Source organism: Nomascus leucogenys, chromosome 2 (genome assembly GCF_006542625.1).
Source record: "Nomascus leucogenys isolate Asia chromosome 2, Asia_NLE_v1, whole genome shotgun sequence".
NCBI lineage: Eukaryota > Metazoa > Chordata > Mammalia > Primates > Hylobatidae > Nomascus > Nomascus leucogenys.
In genome coordinates, this window is record NC_044382.1 from 19,361,557 (window position 1) to 19,378,608 (window position 17,052).

The 17,052-nt window shown below is 38.8% G+C and overlaps 1 long non-coding RNA gene across 1 annotated transcript in view; it reads right to left on the reverse strand.

The window, feature by feature from the left end:
* Positions 1 to 294: 294 nt before the first annotated feature.
* The window catches only part of LOC100601618, a 29,980-nt gene continuing 13,222 nt past the window's right edge, over positions 295 to 17,052 (reverse strand). Inside the window, exons 3-5 of the long non-coding RNA XR_001115212.2 lie at positions 13,998 to 14,087; positions 7,460 to 7,577; positions 295 to 921 (exon numbers count right to left, since the gene is read on the reverse strand). This is a non-coding gene — a long non-coding RNA (uncharacterized LOC100601618). The remainder of the gene's footprint in view (positions 922 to 7,459; positions 7,578 to 13,997; positions 14,088 to 17,052) is intronic.

Sequence of the window (17,052 nt, forward strand, 5' to 3'; positions counted from 1 at the left end):
CAACTAGAACATCCTTCAATAGGTGAATGGATAAATAAGCTATGGTACATCCAGACGATTAAGAATTATTCAGCACTGAAAAGAAATGAGCTAATAAGCTATGAAAAAACATAAAGGATATTTAAATGCATAAAAGAGTGAATTTTATCATATTTAAATTATGTCTCAGTAATTTTTAAATCTCTTTAAGGATGTTATCATTAGGATAAACTGAGTAAAAGGCACACAGGATTTTTCTGTGGCATTTTATACAAACGTATGTGAGTTTACAGTGATTTCAAAATAAAAAGTTTTGAAGAAATAAATTTTTTAATTATGAGATTTTAAAAACCTCCTTAAGAGATGCACAACGAAGAAAAAATAAGAAGAAAAAGACTACACTAAAAATCAGAACCCAGGAGGAATATGGATCACAACCATGGGTTCAGATTTCGAGATGATTTACCCAAAGTCATATTCATGTGAGAGATGAATATGGCTTCTTCATTCTGAGGTTGCTCAAGTTGTCATCAGAAACCTGCTGCCAGTGATGACTCAAAATGTTCCCCACGATTTAGAGGAATCCCACAATCCTCAGCAACACACCACAGCTTGAGGTCTTTCCCCAAAAGCTCATGGTGGCAGTTCCTGCCGAGAGTCAAGTCAATCTGCAACCATTCCAAATCTCCCAGCTGTACTTTCCACCAATGAAGAAGACCAACCCAGGACAAGTGGCCTTGCCTAATGAGAGACTGGTGAACCACAAAAACACTTCCCAAAAAATCCACAGGGTCACAAAGTGGCAGAGCTGTCCATGACAGTTGATAAAGTTCCTCTTTTGGGTTCCACATATGCCTGACAGACTTCCTCCCTTTGGTCCAGCAACCTCGGCTCCATTAACCACAGGTGGGCATCACTATGGAGTAAGTGGGGTGGGGCATTCTGGCAGGAAGCAAAGGGGTAAACAGTCAAAGAGAGTTTGAACTTCAGTTTGGGAAAAAGGCCTTCTCTACACCCATCTAGAAGCCAGAACTTGGTTTTCATCAGAAGACCTGAGTTTTATCTCTTCTCAGTTATCATGGAACTTTACAAAAGTTCTTTAATCTGTTTCCCCATCTCTGTTGGTGATAATAATACCTCTCAAGAAATATTAAGATGACATCTCTCAAGAAATATTAAAATGCAATGAGGTCATGGATATTCAAATACTGGATTTTTCCTTTTCCTTAAGTCAGTGTTTCCCAAGGTGTGGCCTACAAACTATTAATGTTACATAAGAAAATTTTAGATTAAAATAGACTTTTTAATTTTAATCCTTATAAACTTGACTTAAAGGATATTAGAAAAAAACATAACTAGCTTATCTACCTTGCTAAGATTAGGTTAAGTTTAAAACTGAGTCAAAATAAAATCTACATTAAAAAAAAATTAGGTTAATAATTTCTAGCCGGGCACAGTGGCTCATGCCTGTAATCCCAGCACTTTGGGAGGCTGAGGTGGTCGGATCACTTGACATCAGGAGTTCAGGACCAGCCTGGCCAACATGGTGAAACCCCGTTTCTACCAAAAAAATATAAAAAATTAGCTGGGTGTGGTGGCACCCACCTGTAATCCAAGCTACTTGGGAGGCTGAGGCACAAGAATCACTTGAACCCAGGAGGTAGAGGTTGCAGGGAGCTGAAATCATGCCACTGCACTCCAGTCTGGGTGACAGAGTGAGACTCCCTCTCAAAAAATAATAATAATGATAATAATAATAATTTCTAAAATTTAGTAAGTATATATGGCAGAAATAATAAAGACAATTGAAATTTGAGAAATAATGCTTCCACCTATAAGAACCAGGCCTGTGAACCTCATCCTTGGGTCTCCTGGAAGGAGGATCTTCAGGCCTCTGTATTTTATAATGCAGTGCTCTCTTTGTAAGAACCCAGGGACACATTATTTCTGGGCATAGTATTAGATGCAGTTGTACTTTTCCTAAACATTTGTCTCGTGGATACTGCAAAACTGTGTACTTGGTTGAGTTTCTCTATTTGCACTGACAACAAGAAAGCTTAAAGCCCAACCCAACTTGGGGCTAGTTGTCAAATACATATAGGACTGTGTCACATTCATTTTTTTTATTTTTTTTTATTTCAATAGTTTTGGGGGTACAGATAGTTTTTGATTACATGGATCCATTCTTTAGTGGGGATTTCTGAGGGTTTTTTTTTTTTTTTTTTTTTTGAGACGGAGTCTTGCTCTGTCACTCAGGCTGGAGTGCAGTGGCACAATCTTGACTCACTGCAACCTCCACCTCCCGGGTTCACACCATTCTCCTGCCTCAGCCTCCCGAGTAGCTGGGACCACAGGCGCCTGCCACTATGCCCGGCTAATTTTTTGCATTTTTAGTAGAGACAGGGTTTCACCGTGTTAGCCAGGATGGTCTCGATCTCCTGACCTCGTGATCTGCCCACCTCAGCCTCCCAAAGTGCTGGGATTACAGGCGTGAGCCACCACACCCGGCCGGATTTCTGAGATTTTGAGGCACCCATCACCTGAGCAGTATGCACTGTACCCAATATACGTAGTCTTTTATTCCTCACCTCCCTCCCACTCTTCTCTCTGGGTCCTCAAAGTCATTCTTATGCCTTTGCATCCTCATAGCTTAGCTCCCACTTACAAGTGAGAACATACAATCTTTGGTTTTCCATTCGTGAATTATTTCACTTAAGATAATGGCGCAGTGGCTCACGCTTGTAATCCCAGCACTTTGGGAGGCCGAGGCGGGCGGATCACGAGGTCAGGAGATCGAGACCACGGTGAAACCCCGTCTCTACTAAAAATACAAAAAATTAGCCTGGCGTGGTGGCGGGCGCCTGTAGTCCCAGCTACTCGGAGAGGCTGAGGCAGGAGAATGGCGTGAACCCGGGAGGTGGAGCTTGCAGTGACCCACTGCACTCCAGCCTGGGTGAAAGAGCAAGACTCCGTCTCAAAAAAAAAAAAAAAAAAAAAAAAAGATAATGGCTTCCAGCTCCATCCAAGTTGCTGCGAAGTCCATTATTTTGCTCTGTTTTATGGCTGAGTAGTATTCCACGGTGCAGCATATTCATTATTTATTAGCCTCATTTCTAACTCCATTTAATGTCCCTATCTTATCATTTTTGTTTCTTTTCTACTTTATTTTATTTTATTTATTTTTTAAACAGAGTCTCACTCTGTCACCCAGGCCGGAATGTAGTGGTGTGACCTTGACTCACTGCAACCTCCATCTCCCAGGCTCAAGCGATTCACCTGCCACAGCCACCCAAGTAGCTGGGACTACAGGCATGTGCCACCATGCTCGACTTTTGTATTTTTAGTGGAGATGGGGTTTCACCATGTTGGCCAGGCTGGTCTTGAACAAACTCCTGGCCTCAAGTGATCCACTCACCTCAGCCTCCCAAAATGCTGGGATTACAGGCATGAGTCACCGCGCCCAGCCTCTCTTCCACTTTTAACTTAAATTGTCTTCTTATATGTTTATATTATTTTAAGCTATCTTAAATCTGATTTGAAATATGGCAAAATGTAAAGTTTTAAATGTCCCAAGTTTATTTTCTTTTTTTGTTTATTAAGGATACATTTCTCTAAGTAAAGTTTGTCCTAAAATTCAAAGGATTGTGCTTTCTGAATCTTTCTGTATCCCTGGGTTAGTACAGATTTGAGTGTGCTTTGATAAGAGTGGAACAATCAATCATTTGGTATCATTTTGAAATTAATCCTTATCAAAAGCCCATTCTTTTCAGGGTTACATCACTACAGTACAAAACAGATAGTTATTAACCTATTTCAGACCTGGGCAACCCCATGGACCTAAAGTAAAAAGGGAAGTGGGTTCTGTGGTGGAATTAGACTTCCTCCTTTTTCCTCAAAAGCCAGGATTTTACTGACAAAAACAACAACAACAAAAAAACCCAACCTAAAATGATACCAAAATCTGGTGTCAGAACATTCAGAATACCCTAAGAGGTGGGAAGCTATTTTATTCATAGTTCATATGCTGAGTCTCCTAAGCCAGTGGACTTTATTAAATTTATCCAAGTTGTTTAACTAAGACTCCTTAAAAAGTCCCCACACAGGCATGTGAAATAATACAACTATCTCCTCCCAACCCCTGGAGAGTAGTAAGAAACCACAGAAGACTATTTGGATAAGAAATTAACCTTTCCTGATACGCTTCTGAGAATTTGAGGTTGTTTTGTGCTGCAATATAACATAGCTTAACCTGACTAATAAAGAACTTTTTAATTTTTTCCCCCAGGCACCCACTTAGAATGGCCTTTCCAGTATTCCCCTCCCCACAATGCTCTAGACATTTGCTTAGTGCTTTCTCCACCAAAACATACCCATCCATATCCCATGTCATCAGTGACGATGAGTTCTTATATTAATTCCTGCTCACACACTAATGGCAACAGAAGTGTAAAAATGTTACCCTTTCTAGGAACAAATGCTCATTTTGTAGCTAGAGCCAAACACAACAAAATGTCCAAAATGTTCACAACAAAAATTCTCCCACAGGAGAATTTTTATCATCAAGGAAGTCCAAATAGAAAGAAATTTGGGACGAGCAAGACATTTTCTGACTATAATATCAAAAAATGTCTATGATGATCTTGTATACTTCATAAAATACTTTTACACTAAGTATCTCAGGGGCAATAATTATTATTCCACTATACCATTAAAGGAGTCGAGGCTTAGAAAGTTTCATTTGGTTGCTCAAGGTCACATGGCTAATAAGTGGCAGATTCAGAACTATTTAATCCAGATCTTCTGACGCCAAGTACAGAATCCATCACCCAAGTATTTATAAATCATCTACCATGTACCACACATTTTGTGGGCTTTGGAGATACAGAAGTAAATAAAACAGAAAAAAAATCCTTATCCTCATGAAGTTTATATTCTAGAGAGAGAAGAAAACGGTAGGCAAACAATAAATAAACATGTAAATTTATTTTGTGTCAGTTGGGAAGTATCATTATGAAGAAAAATAAAATCAAAGTATGGGTGATAGTGGGTGCTAGAGAATGCCATTTTATATAGTGTAGTCATGGAAGGTCTTTCCGAAAAAGGTGCATTTCAGCTGAAACCTGAATGAAGGAAGAGGAAAAGGCTTTTGGCTATTTAAAGTATAAACCTTCCAGATAGGGGTGGCAGCAAGGGCAAAGGCTCTGAGACAGGAGGGTGTTTGATGTTGTTGAGGAACAGTAAGGAGGCCAATGTGGTTGGAGCTAGGTGGATAAGGGGACAAATTGTAGGAGGTGACAGCAATTAGGGAGCAGGGGAAGATCATGGAGAAACGAGTGTGCCAAGGTAAAGATTTTGGGCGTTATCGTGAATGGAATGAGAGCACTTTGGGCATGAGGAAGACTGGGCAGTCTGAGAGGAGCTAGCAATGTGACAATCAATCAGTCAACAAATTAATTAACTAACTAATTATTTTGGGGAATCCAACTAAGGTCATGCTCATAGGGCAACCTTAAAATGAGTATGTTAACAAACAAGAAAGGCTGGGGAAAAAACAATGATCTATGCTTTCATCTCAAGAAGTCAGGAAGAGACAAATAAATTAGGCATGTGGTAGATTACATGTATTGGTTTGTAAATACCAAATATAATAAATTTATGATATTGGGTATCATACATGTACCAATTCTGTCCAAATTGATCTACTGATACAATGTAATCCTAATAAAATTTCAATAGGATTTGTATGAAAATTGACAGGCTGACTCTAAAACTGATATAGAAATGTGAAGGACCAACAATAATCAAGACATTCTGAAAGAGAAAAAATAAGATAGAATGACTGCTTCTATTCATTAAAAGATTTATTTTAGGCCAGGTGCGGTGGCTCACCCCTGTAATCCCAGCACTTTGGGAGGCTGAGGTGGGCGGATCACCTAAGGTCAGGAGTTTGAGGCCAGTCTGACCAACATAGTGAAACCCTGTCTCTATTAAAAATATAAAAATTAGCCCAGTGCGGCGGCACATGCCTGTAATCCCAGCTAATCTGGAGGCTGAGGGAGAAGAATTGCTTGAACCCAGGAGGTGGAGTTTGCAGTGAGCCGAGATCATGCCACTGAACTCCAGCTTGGGTGACAGAGTGAGACTTCATCTCAAAAAAAAAAAAAGATTTATTTTAAGATAACATAGTATTGGCACAAGAGTAGACCAGTAGATCAATGAAGAAGAAGAGATAACTCATGAATGTATAGATACTTGTCTAATGATGAGTCACTGCAAACTAGTGGAGAAAAAACAATCTTTTAAATAAGTGGTACTAAGTTAACTGCATATCCACATAAGAAAAATGAAATTTGACCTTTACTTCATATCATACATAAAAATCAAGTCTATGTGACTTATATATCTAATGTGAAAGACAAACCAATAATGCTTTAGAAAGGAAGCACTATCCTATGGTAATAGGAGAATATCTTCATAATTTTGCAGTGTGGAAATAGTTTTTATCTTTTATTATTTTGTATTTTTTGAGACAGGGTCTTGCTCTGTTGCTCAGGCTGGGATGCAGTAGTGCCATCAGGGCTCACTGTAGCTTCAACCTCTTGGGCTCAAGCAGATCCTCCCACCTCAGCCTCCCAAGTAGCTAGGACTACAGGCACGAGCCACCATGCCTGGCTAATTTTTTAATTTTTTTTAGAGATGGGGTCTCCCTATGTTGCCCAGGCTGGTCTCAAGCTCCTGGGCTCAAGCAGTCCTCCTGCCTCAGTCTCCAAATGTGCTGGGATGTGAGCCAGCCCAGGAAACAGTTTTTAAGTAAAACAATACTAACCTGAAACAAAAGGATTAATAAACTAGCCTAAATTAAATTTAAGAACTTCTGGTCATCAAAACCTACCATGAAGAGAGTGAAATAGCTAGTCCCTGAGTGGGAGAAAATATTTGCCACACATGTAACTGATAAAGAGCTCATGCCAAAATTAAGGGCTTCTACCAATCAATAAGGTAAGAGAGCCAATGGACAAATGGATTCAAAACTTAACAGATAACTGATAGACTGACAAGGTGCCTGGCCTCAAAAATAATCAGGGATATACAAATTTAAATGAGAATGAAATAACATTACAACCTCATCAGAATTGCTGAAATGTAAAAACTACTCATTCTTTTTTTTTTTTTTGGCAAAGGTCTAAAGCAAAGGAAACCCTCATGTGCTTACTTGTAGGAATGTAAGTGTTTATACCCACTTTGGAAACCACTTTGGTATGTCTACCAAAGTTGAACATACCAATGACCCTATGAGCTGGTTGTTTCATTCCTAGAGAGGTATAGCAAAAAGAAATGCATAGCCTGTAACCCCAGCATTTTGGGAGGCCAAGGCAGGTGAATCATTTGAGCCCAGGAGTTCAAGACAAGCCTGGGCAATAGAGGGATACCTCCGTCTCTATAAAAAATTTAAAAATTAACTGAGTGGGGATGCACATACCTGTAGTCCCAGTTACTCAGAAAGCTGAGGTGGGAGGGTTACTTGAACCCAGGAGTTTGAGGCTGCAGTGAGTCATGATCGTATCACTGCATTCCAGCCTGGGCAACAGAGTGAGATCCTGTCTCAAAAAAAAAAAAAAAAAAAAAGAAAGAAAAGGAAAAAGAAATGCATACGTATATTTGCCAAAAGAAATATACAAAAATGATGTGTCAGTATAATTTGTTATAACCAAAAACTCAAAATAAGCCCAATGTTCATCAGCAGGACAATATATAAATAAACTATGATATATAATCCTACATAAACTTAAGTGTTTGAATATGGAAGTGACTTGGAGTCACATAAATAAATCTTGCTGACCTCAATAAAATATATCCTCAACTCCCCTACCCTCAGAGTCTAAGGCTTGGACAAATCACAAAAACATCAACAGCTATCTCATTACCACTCAACAAAAGGCAAAATATGAAGGCAAGAAAGTCAGAGTAGAAAGCACCACCACCTTAAGTGACTATGGTCAAAATATTCTCCTTATGTAAAATTTACAAAAACACATAAAAATGATGACAAATGACCATATGAACACTTTACTGAGAGCTCCACCCCATCTTAGGGCTTTGGAAGAGGTCTGTGTAAATGAGGGCCCCTATAGCTTAGGCTCTATTATCTTAATGGTAAATCCAACTCTGGTTAGAAGTGAGACGATAACTTTTGGAAGGAAGAGGAGGATACAGATTGGGCAGTGGCACAGAGGGGACATCTGAAGTGATTGGCAATGTTCCATTTCTTGAACTAAGTAGTGGATGCATGCGTGTTTGTTTTGTGATAATTTATTGAGCTGTACATTTATACTTTGTGCATTTGTCTATATGTGTGCTGTGTTTAAAATTTTTTTAAAGCTTAAAAGGTAACTATAAAAGGTGACAGATATGCTAATTTATTTGACTGTAGTAATCATCTCACTATATATATGGATATTAAAATATTATGTTGTATGCCTAAAGTATATACAAATAAAAAAATGTTTAATAATTTAAAAGGTAAAATGTTTAAAATTACTTTCCCAAAATAAAGTAATTAAACTTCCTAAAGTAGCTAATTAGCAAGGCTTGCTATTTTACACATTTAACATATTGGAGAGACAGTTTGCAAAGATTATTTCCTTGGAATCAGATAAACCAGGTTCAACTCCCAACTTGCATCACTGAATAACTCTATAAAGTTGCACTGTTCAATATGCTAACAACCAGCCATAGTGGCTATTAGGCACTTGAAATGTAACTATTCCAGTTTAAGAGGCGCTAAATACCATGCTCCTAAATAACCAATGGGTCAAAGAAATAATCAAAAGAGAAATTAAAAGTACTTTGAGATAGAAGAAAATAAAGATATGGCATACCAAAACCTAAGAAATGTAGCTGGATCACTGCTTAGAGGACAATTTAGAGCTGTAAATGCATATATTAGAAAAAGAAGAAAGACCTCTAAGCAATAACCTAACCTTAAAACATTGGAAGAAGAAAAGCAAATGAAATTTAAAGCGAGCATAAGGATGGACATTATAAAGATTAGAGTGGAAAATGATAAAATAGAGGAAAAAGAAACCATTACAAAAATTGATGAAATCAAAAACTGGTTCTTTGTAATGATCAACAAAATTGGCAAACCTTTAATTAGATTGCTGAGAAAAAAAGAGAGAAAACTCAAATTACTAGAACCAGAAACAAAAGATGGAACATTACTACCAACCTTATAGAAATAAAAAGGATTATAAAGGATTCAAAATAATTATAATAGTCTTATGAACAATTATATGTCAATAAATTAAATAACTTAGACCATCTTAGACCAACAATCTCAGTAGACCTCTAACAACTAAAGAAATTGAATTTGTGATCAAAAAATTACCCACAAAGAAAAGCTCAAGACCAAATGGCTTCACTGCTGAATTGTACCAAACATTTAAAGAACTAATGTGAATTTTTCACAAGCTCTTCCAAGAAAATAAAAGAGGAGGAAATGCTTCTTAACTTATTCTATGAAATTAGTATTACCCTGATATCAAAACCAGAAAAACACATCTCAAAAAAAAACTACAGACCAAAATCACTTAAGAATATGGAGGCACAAATTCTCAACAAAGTACTAGCAAACTAAATCCAGCAATATATAAAAAGACTGCATTTCATGACCAAGTGAGACTCATCCCTGGAATGAAAGATTTGTTGGTTTAACATCAAAAAAATCAATCAATATAATACACCATATCAATAGAATAAAAAACAAAAGCCACATAATCTTCTCAACAGATGCTTTAAAAAGATTTTATGAAACCCAAACTCTTCTATAATATTAAAAAGAATAAAAACTCAGAAAACCTAGGAATGGAAGGGAATTTCCTCAACCTAATAAAGAGAATCTGTGAAAAAACTCACAGCTAACATCATACTTAGTGATGAAAAACTGGATGTTTTCTCCTAAGATCAGGAATGAGACAAGAATATCTATTCTCACCACTTCTATTTCTATTTAACATTATACTGAAAGTATTAGCCAGTGCAATTAGACAACAAAAAAAAAGGAATTGGGGAAAAGAGAGGTAAAATTATCTCTATTCAAACATGACATAATCTTGAATATAAAAAAATCTAAGACTAGCAAGAAATAATTTGAGTCAACAAGTATAATTTATCAGGGTTTCCAGAGAAACAGAACCAAGAGAATGTATATATATTGCACATACACACACACACACACACACACACACACACACAGAAAGAGATTTATTATAAGAAATTCGCTCATTTGATTATGGAAGCTGACTAGTCCTAAAATCTGAAGCCTACAAGCTGGGGGCCCAGGGGAGCTAACGGCTTAGTTCTAGTCCTAGTCCAAATGTCTGAGAACCAGTAAAGCTAATTTTTTATTTACTTACAAAAGAATTCTGTGGCTTTTTTTAAAATAACTTTAAGTTCTAAGGTACATGAAGATAATGTGCAGGTTTGTTACATATGTATACGTGTGCCATGTTGGTGTGCTGCACCCATTAACTCGTCATTTACTTTAGGTATATCTCCTAATGCTATCCCTCCCCTCTCTGCCCACCCCACAACAGGCCCTGGTGCTTGATGTTCCCCATCCTGTGTCCAAGTGTTCTCATTGTTCAATTCCCACCTATGAGTGACAACATGTGGTGTTTGGTTTTCTGTCCTTGTGATAGTTTGCTCAGAATGATGGTTTCCAGCTTCATCCATGTCCTTACAAAGGACATGAACTCATCCTTTTTATGGCTGCATAGTATTCCACGGCATATATGTGCCACATTTTCTTAATCCAGTCTATCATTGATGGACATCTGGGTTGGTTCCAAGTCTTTGCTATTGTGAATAGTGCCACAATAAACATACATGTGCATGTGTCTTTATAGTAGCATGATTTATAATTCTTTGGGTATATACCCAGTAATGGGATGGCTGGGACAAATAGTATTTCTAGTTCTAGATCCTTGAGGAATTGCTACACTGTCTTCCACAATGGTTGAACTAGTTTACAGTCCCACCAACAGTGTAAAAGTGTTCCTATTTCTCTGCATCCTCTCCAGCACCTGTTGTTTCCTGACATTTAATGATGGCCATTCTAACTGGTGTGAGATGGTATCTCATTGTGGTTTTGATTTGCATTCAGGAAAGCTAATGTTGTAGTCCTAGTTAGAAAGCCAGCAGACTCAAGACCCAGAAAGAGCTAATGTTTCAATTCAAGTCCAAAGGCAAGAAAATACAGATATTACAGCTCAACGGTAGTCAGGCAGAAGAAATTCCTTTTTATTCGTGGGCAGGGTCAGGCTTATTTTCTATTCAGACTTTTAACTGATTAAATGAGGCTCAGCTACATTACGAAGGGAAATCTACTTTACTCAGTCTATCAATTTAAATGTCAAACTAATCCAAAACATCCTCCCAGAAGCACATAGAATAATGTTTGACCAAATATGTAGGCACCTCATGTCCCAGTGAAGTTGACACAAAAAATTAACCATCACAGCAAGATTGCATGAAACAAGATCAATATACAAAAATAATTGTATTTTTATACAATTGCAGTGAACAATATTAAAATTAATAGGAAAATTCATCTGCAATAGCATCAAAAAGTATTAAATACTTAGGAATAAATCGAACAAAAGAAATGCAAAGTTATATGCTGAGAACTGCAAAACATTGTTGAGAAATAAAGAAGGTCTAAACAAATGGAGAAAACCCTATAATCATGGATTTTCCAATCCTTAACATTGCTATACTCCCCAGACTAATGTGTAAATTCAACACATTCCCTATCAGAAACCAAACTGACTTCTTTGTACAAATTAACAAGTTGATTTAGAAACTTACATGGAATTAAAAGAGACCTGGAATAGCCATAATATTCCTTAAAAAGAAGAATAAAGTATGAGAACTCAAACTTCGCTATTTCAAAACTTACTACAAAACAACAATAATCAAGACAGTATGGTACTGGCATAAGGATAGGCATACAGATCAATGGAACAGAACATTGAGAGCACAGAAATAAACCCATATGTCTATGGTCAACTGATTTTGGTCAACTGATTTTGGCAAGGGTGCCAAGACCCTTCAGTGGGGGAAAAATGGTCTTTCCAACAAATGGTTCTGGGATAACTGAATAGTCACATGAAAAAGAATAGGGACATCTATAGAGATTTAAATTAGATTAGGGGTAGTTTATGGCTGAGGATGGGGCCAGGGTGGTAGGTGAGTGCTAGCCAAAAGACAGGAGATTTTACCTCAAGGGGCTGAAAAGTTTCTAAAATTGCAGTGGCTCACACCTAAAATCCCAACATTTTGGAAGGCTGAGGTGGGAAGATCACTTGAGCCCAGGAATTTAAGACCAGCCTGGGCAACAGAGTGAGACCCTGTCTCTACAAAAAATTAAAAAATTAATACCGAGTGTGGTGGTAGATGCCTGTGGTCCCATCTACTCAGGAGGCTGAGACAGGAGGATTGCTTGAGCCCAGGAGGTCTAGGCTTCAGTGAGTTATGATTGCAATGCTGCACTCCAGCCTAGACAACAGAGCAAGACCCTGTCTCAAATAAATAATAATATTTATATATCAAATAAATAAATAATAAATATAAAATTGTGTAAAATTTAGTATATTAACATATGGGTAACCATATGTGTCTAACCATGTGAATATACTAAATCTTACACAATTTTAATTTAAAATTGTTACACATATGTAAATATATTAAAAGCCATTCAATTGTACACTTTAAATGGGCAAACTGTATAGTATGTGAATTATATCTCAATAAGGCTATTTGTTTAAAAAAAAGAAGAAACGTTAAATTTTAAAGACAATGCAAAAACTACACAAGGCATCTCATTAATGTTTACATTGATTACATATTAAGATGGTAATATTTTATATATATTGGTTTACATAAAATATATCATTAAAATTAATGTCATGTTTCTTTTTATTTTTTAATATGGCAACTAAAAAAATTCAAAATTACATACATAGCTCACTTTATATTTCTATTGGATAGTGCTGCTCTGGAGATTTTACACACATTTATAAAATGTGTGTAAAAAAACACTCTGAACCCCAACTTCCTTATATGTTATAAGACTGTAATAATAGTACTGGCTTCACACAGTTATGGTGAGGATTAAATGGTTTTAAAGAACTTAGCATTCGGATGTTAGCTTTTATTCTAAGTGTTAGTTCTTATTATCAGGGAAGCCCCTGGGTACCATTGAGTACAGCAGTCATATAAAAAATCCCCAGTAGACTCCTTGGATTTATTTTACTATTATAAAATTATTTTTAGAAATGAATCTTAGAAACCATCACATTCAGGAATCACTAACTGTCACCTTGCCAAACTGTTGTTTAACAACTCCATGGTTTTCAAAACTTGAATCTGAGTATCTTTATTGTGGGACTGCACTCTCTACTTTGCTGTAGGCCTGACCACTCCCTACTCCCTTAGCAGAGCCTCACACCTGAGTTACCTCCTTGGTATTGGAGGTATTTGTGTTTATACCTGATCCTACACTAGTCCAAGCCCCTCACCCCTGAAACTGGGGCCCATGGAAGGGACACTGAGCTACTAAATGCAGAGTTCAGCCTGCAGAGGACCAGGCCAGTCCTCACCCATGCAATGCATTGTCCAGAAGATCCTGACTAGCGGAGACTGCAATACAGGCTGTTCAGCTTGTATGCTAACACGCTATCCTTGGGAGTCTCGGTGGGACTTCCAATGTTCTTTAGCTTATTGCCACTGGAGAAATAAATCATTACTGGTACTCATGATACCTTTAATGGAGACCAGTGGATCATTCTGGGCAGAGGGAGAGAAGATGGTACTTGGAACTCAGAAGTTCCCAATAGCCTGTTTTAACATACCCGAAAAATCCAGTTCTGTGTAAATCTGCCAATTAGCCATCTCTGCAGCACTGATCTTCTCCCTTTTATTTCTTTCCTCATATTTGTTTATCAAATAATACTTACTAAAACTCAATCATTTGATTCCCAGGGTAAGCCCAGAGAGAAATGCGACCTGGGATAATTGTTCCCATTTCATTGTTGAGGAAACTGGGCCTAAAGAAGACAGGAATGGGAGAGCTAAGCCAGGACCAGAAGAGAGTTTGGCAAAGTTCACTGAATGCATATTTTGATTTTTGCCATATGCAAATACCACCTGCATTATTTAGTTATCTTTCTTTTTCTTCTTTTTTTTTTTGGTCCGTCACACCAGTGCAGTAGTATGATCATAGCTCACTGCAGCCTCAAACACCCTGTCTCAAGTGATCTTCCCACTCCTCCCACCTCAGCCTCCTCAGCAGCTGGGACTGCAGGTACGTACCACTATGCCTGGCTTTTATTTTTAAGAGACGGGGTCTCACTACGTTGCCCAGACTGGTCTCAAACTCCTGGCCTCAAGTGATCCTCCTGCCTTTAGTTTTTATTTTCCTTTAACAGGCACTTACTGTTTTTATGTAAGTCAATTGATGTTGAAAGGAAATTTTACTTCAATGCCTTCAGTAGAAAACTAGTATCATGTGCCATTAATAGAAGGTTAATAAATATAATACAAAACAATTCTAATTAGAAACTCTTCTCTGGAGAGCTTCTAAAAATCCTAATGCCCAAGCCAGTCCTTAGAGCTATTAAACTGGAATTCCTCTGGGGAGGAAGCAATTAGGCATAAGTAGTTTGTTAAAGCTCTCCCCAGGAAATAGCATCATGCAGCCAAGGATGAGACCCACTAGGATAGACACTATTGCCTGCTAATGCCTCTAAGGCTGAAGAGTGCTTGCCCTCCTTAAGAAGAGAGATCAAGAAGTGACAGAGAGGTATTAAAGAGACAATAGGCATGGCACGGCACCTCATGCCTATAATCCCAGCACTTTGGGAGGCCAAGGCAGGGCGAGATCACGAGGTCAGGAGATCGAGACCATCCTGGCTAACACAGTGAAACCCCTTCTCTACCAAAAATACAAAAAATTAGCTGGGCACAGTGGCGGGAGCCTGTAGTCCCAGCTACTTGGGAGGCTGAGGCAGGAGAATGGCGTGAACCCGGGAGGCGGAGCTTGCAGTGAGTAGAGATCGCACCACTGCACTCCAGCCTGGGAGACAGAGCGAGACTCCATCTCAAAAAAAAAAAGAGAGAGAGACAATAGCCTAAAACCGACACTTTCTCCTTAGCATCAGAAGAACTGAAAAGTAACTTTGAAATGGGAAAATTTCTCATTTGTGATTTGTTACTGTTAAATGAGTTGCTCCTTTGCAGTCTAAAACCAGCTTACATGGCACTTGCCCTTTGGAAAACACTGGATCAGAAGACCCCAGGTGGTGTGGTTTCTATTCCTGTGCCCTTTCAGCTCCAGCAGCTAGCTTCCCAGCCAAAGACTCCCACAAGGTCACTGGAGAACCCCTACTCACCTCTGTGTGTTCTCCAGCAGGGATTCCAAAATGCCTGCATCTACATCACACTGTCAGACACATCTTTCTATTTCAAAATGAATCTTCTCAGTGGTTCACACTGAAAAACCTTAAGGCAAAACCGCATCTCTGTCTCCTTTCATTTCCTCTCAAGAAGCCCCTTGTTTTCATCTAGGAATGTCTGGCCCTAGAGAAGGCTTAGGTCAGCCCTGCCCTTTTGGATCTTAAAAAGAGGTATAGCTAGGGAAGAGGGAAAAACAGGAGACTCGGTGCAGATCCACACATGACTTTGAGAGGGTCTTCTGCTGTGAAGTTTCTCTTTCATCCCTCACCTCCGAACACACACAAGACTGTCCTGATGGAGGGATGCATTTAGAATGAAAGCTGGACTTTTGGGTGGGGATTCCAGATCTCCATAACATCATTTTCTTATCTGGCTTGGAGCATCACTGCAAGAACTAGGTACCTGCCTCTGTGGACTAGGGTTTGAAAAGCTGCCCCAGAAGGACTACATGGCCTCAAGAGCAAGCAGTTTGGCTCACTAGGCAGGTTGTTGAGCAAACCTCTGATCTGCTCACTTCCTACATTACAACCTAGAATGCTGACACAGTGGCTACCACCAGACGAGCAGGCTACTTTACTGTCTTGTCAGCAGAATGCTTCTGTCTTGTTTCCCTTAGAGCCTAAGGTCCTGCTTTGAGGTGTCCTCCCTATTCTCCATCTCAAAGTTACACAGTCCCACCTCCTAGCCTTAGCTCTTGTTGTGCCCATAGTCCAGAATATTCTTCTGCCCCATCCCTGTCTGTCCAAAGACTACCCACCCTCAAAGCTGATTGAAAATGTCACCTCCTCCATAAAGCCTAAGATGATTCCCCAGTCAAATAATAACAGTAATGGAATTAACAAAAAATAACAGTAACAATAATAGCCTAGCATTTACTGAGTGCTGCTGTGGGCAGGCAATGGGCTAAGATCTCATATGCATAATCTCAACCAAATCTTATACTAGACATATCTCATTATCCCTGCCCTGCCATTTTTGATATCAACTTACTTGTTCTCTCTGTGCCTCATTTTTCTCAGATATCAATGGGGATTATAATATGTCTTCCTTGTAAGATTGTTTTAGGTATAAAATAAGCTAGTGTATATAAAGCATCAGCATAGTGCCTGACACTATGGTTTTGGCTTAGTGAGTATCATTACTTCTTGTAACAACTTAAAGGTCTGTGTTTGTATTGATAAGGACAGGAGGAAGGGAAATACTGGGTAGAAGAGGGCAGGGTCCCTGGCAAAGACTCCACCCTCAAGCCTGGACCTGCAGCCCTAGATGAGAACTTCACATCCCTGTTTTCCCACTCGAATGTTGCCTTTTCTAAAACCACCCTGGCCCGCCACACCCCCCTCCCCACCCTGTACCCATAAAAACTCCAAGTTCCACTGGCAGAGGAGCAGAGCGGTGCAGCAGAGAAGGAGAGAAGGGAAGAAGTGTCTGAACATCAAGAGGAGAAGAGGCAGTTGGACACTGGAGACTATGCTTGGAGAGGAATTTGGCCAAGAAAGGCTGAACTCCAGAGGAAGAGTATCTTCCCACTCCATCCCCTTTCTAGCTCCCCATCCC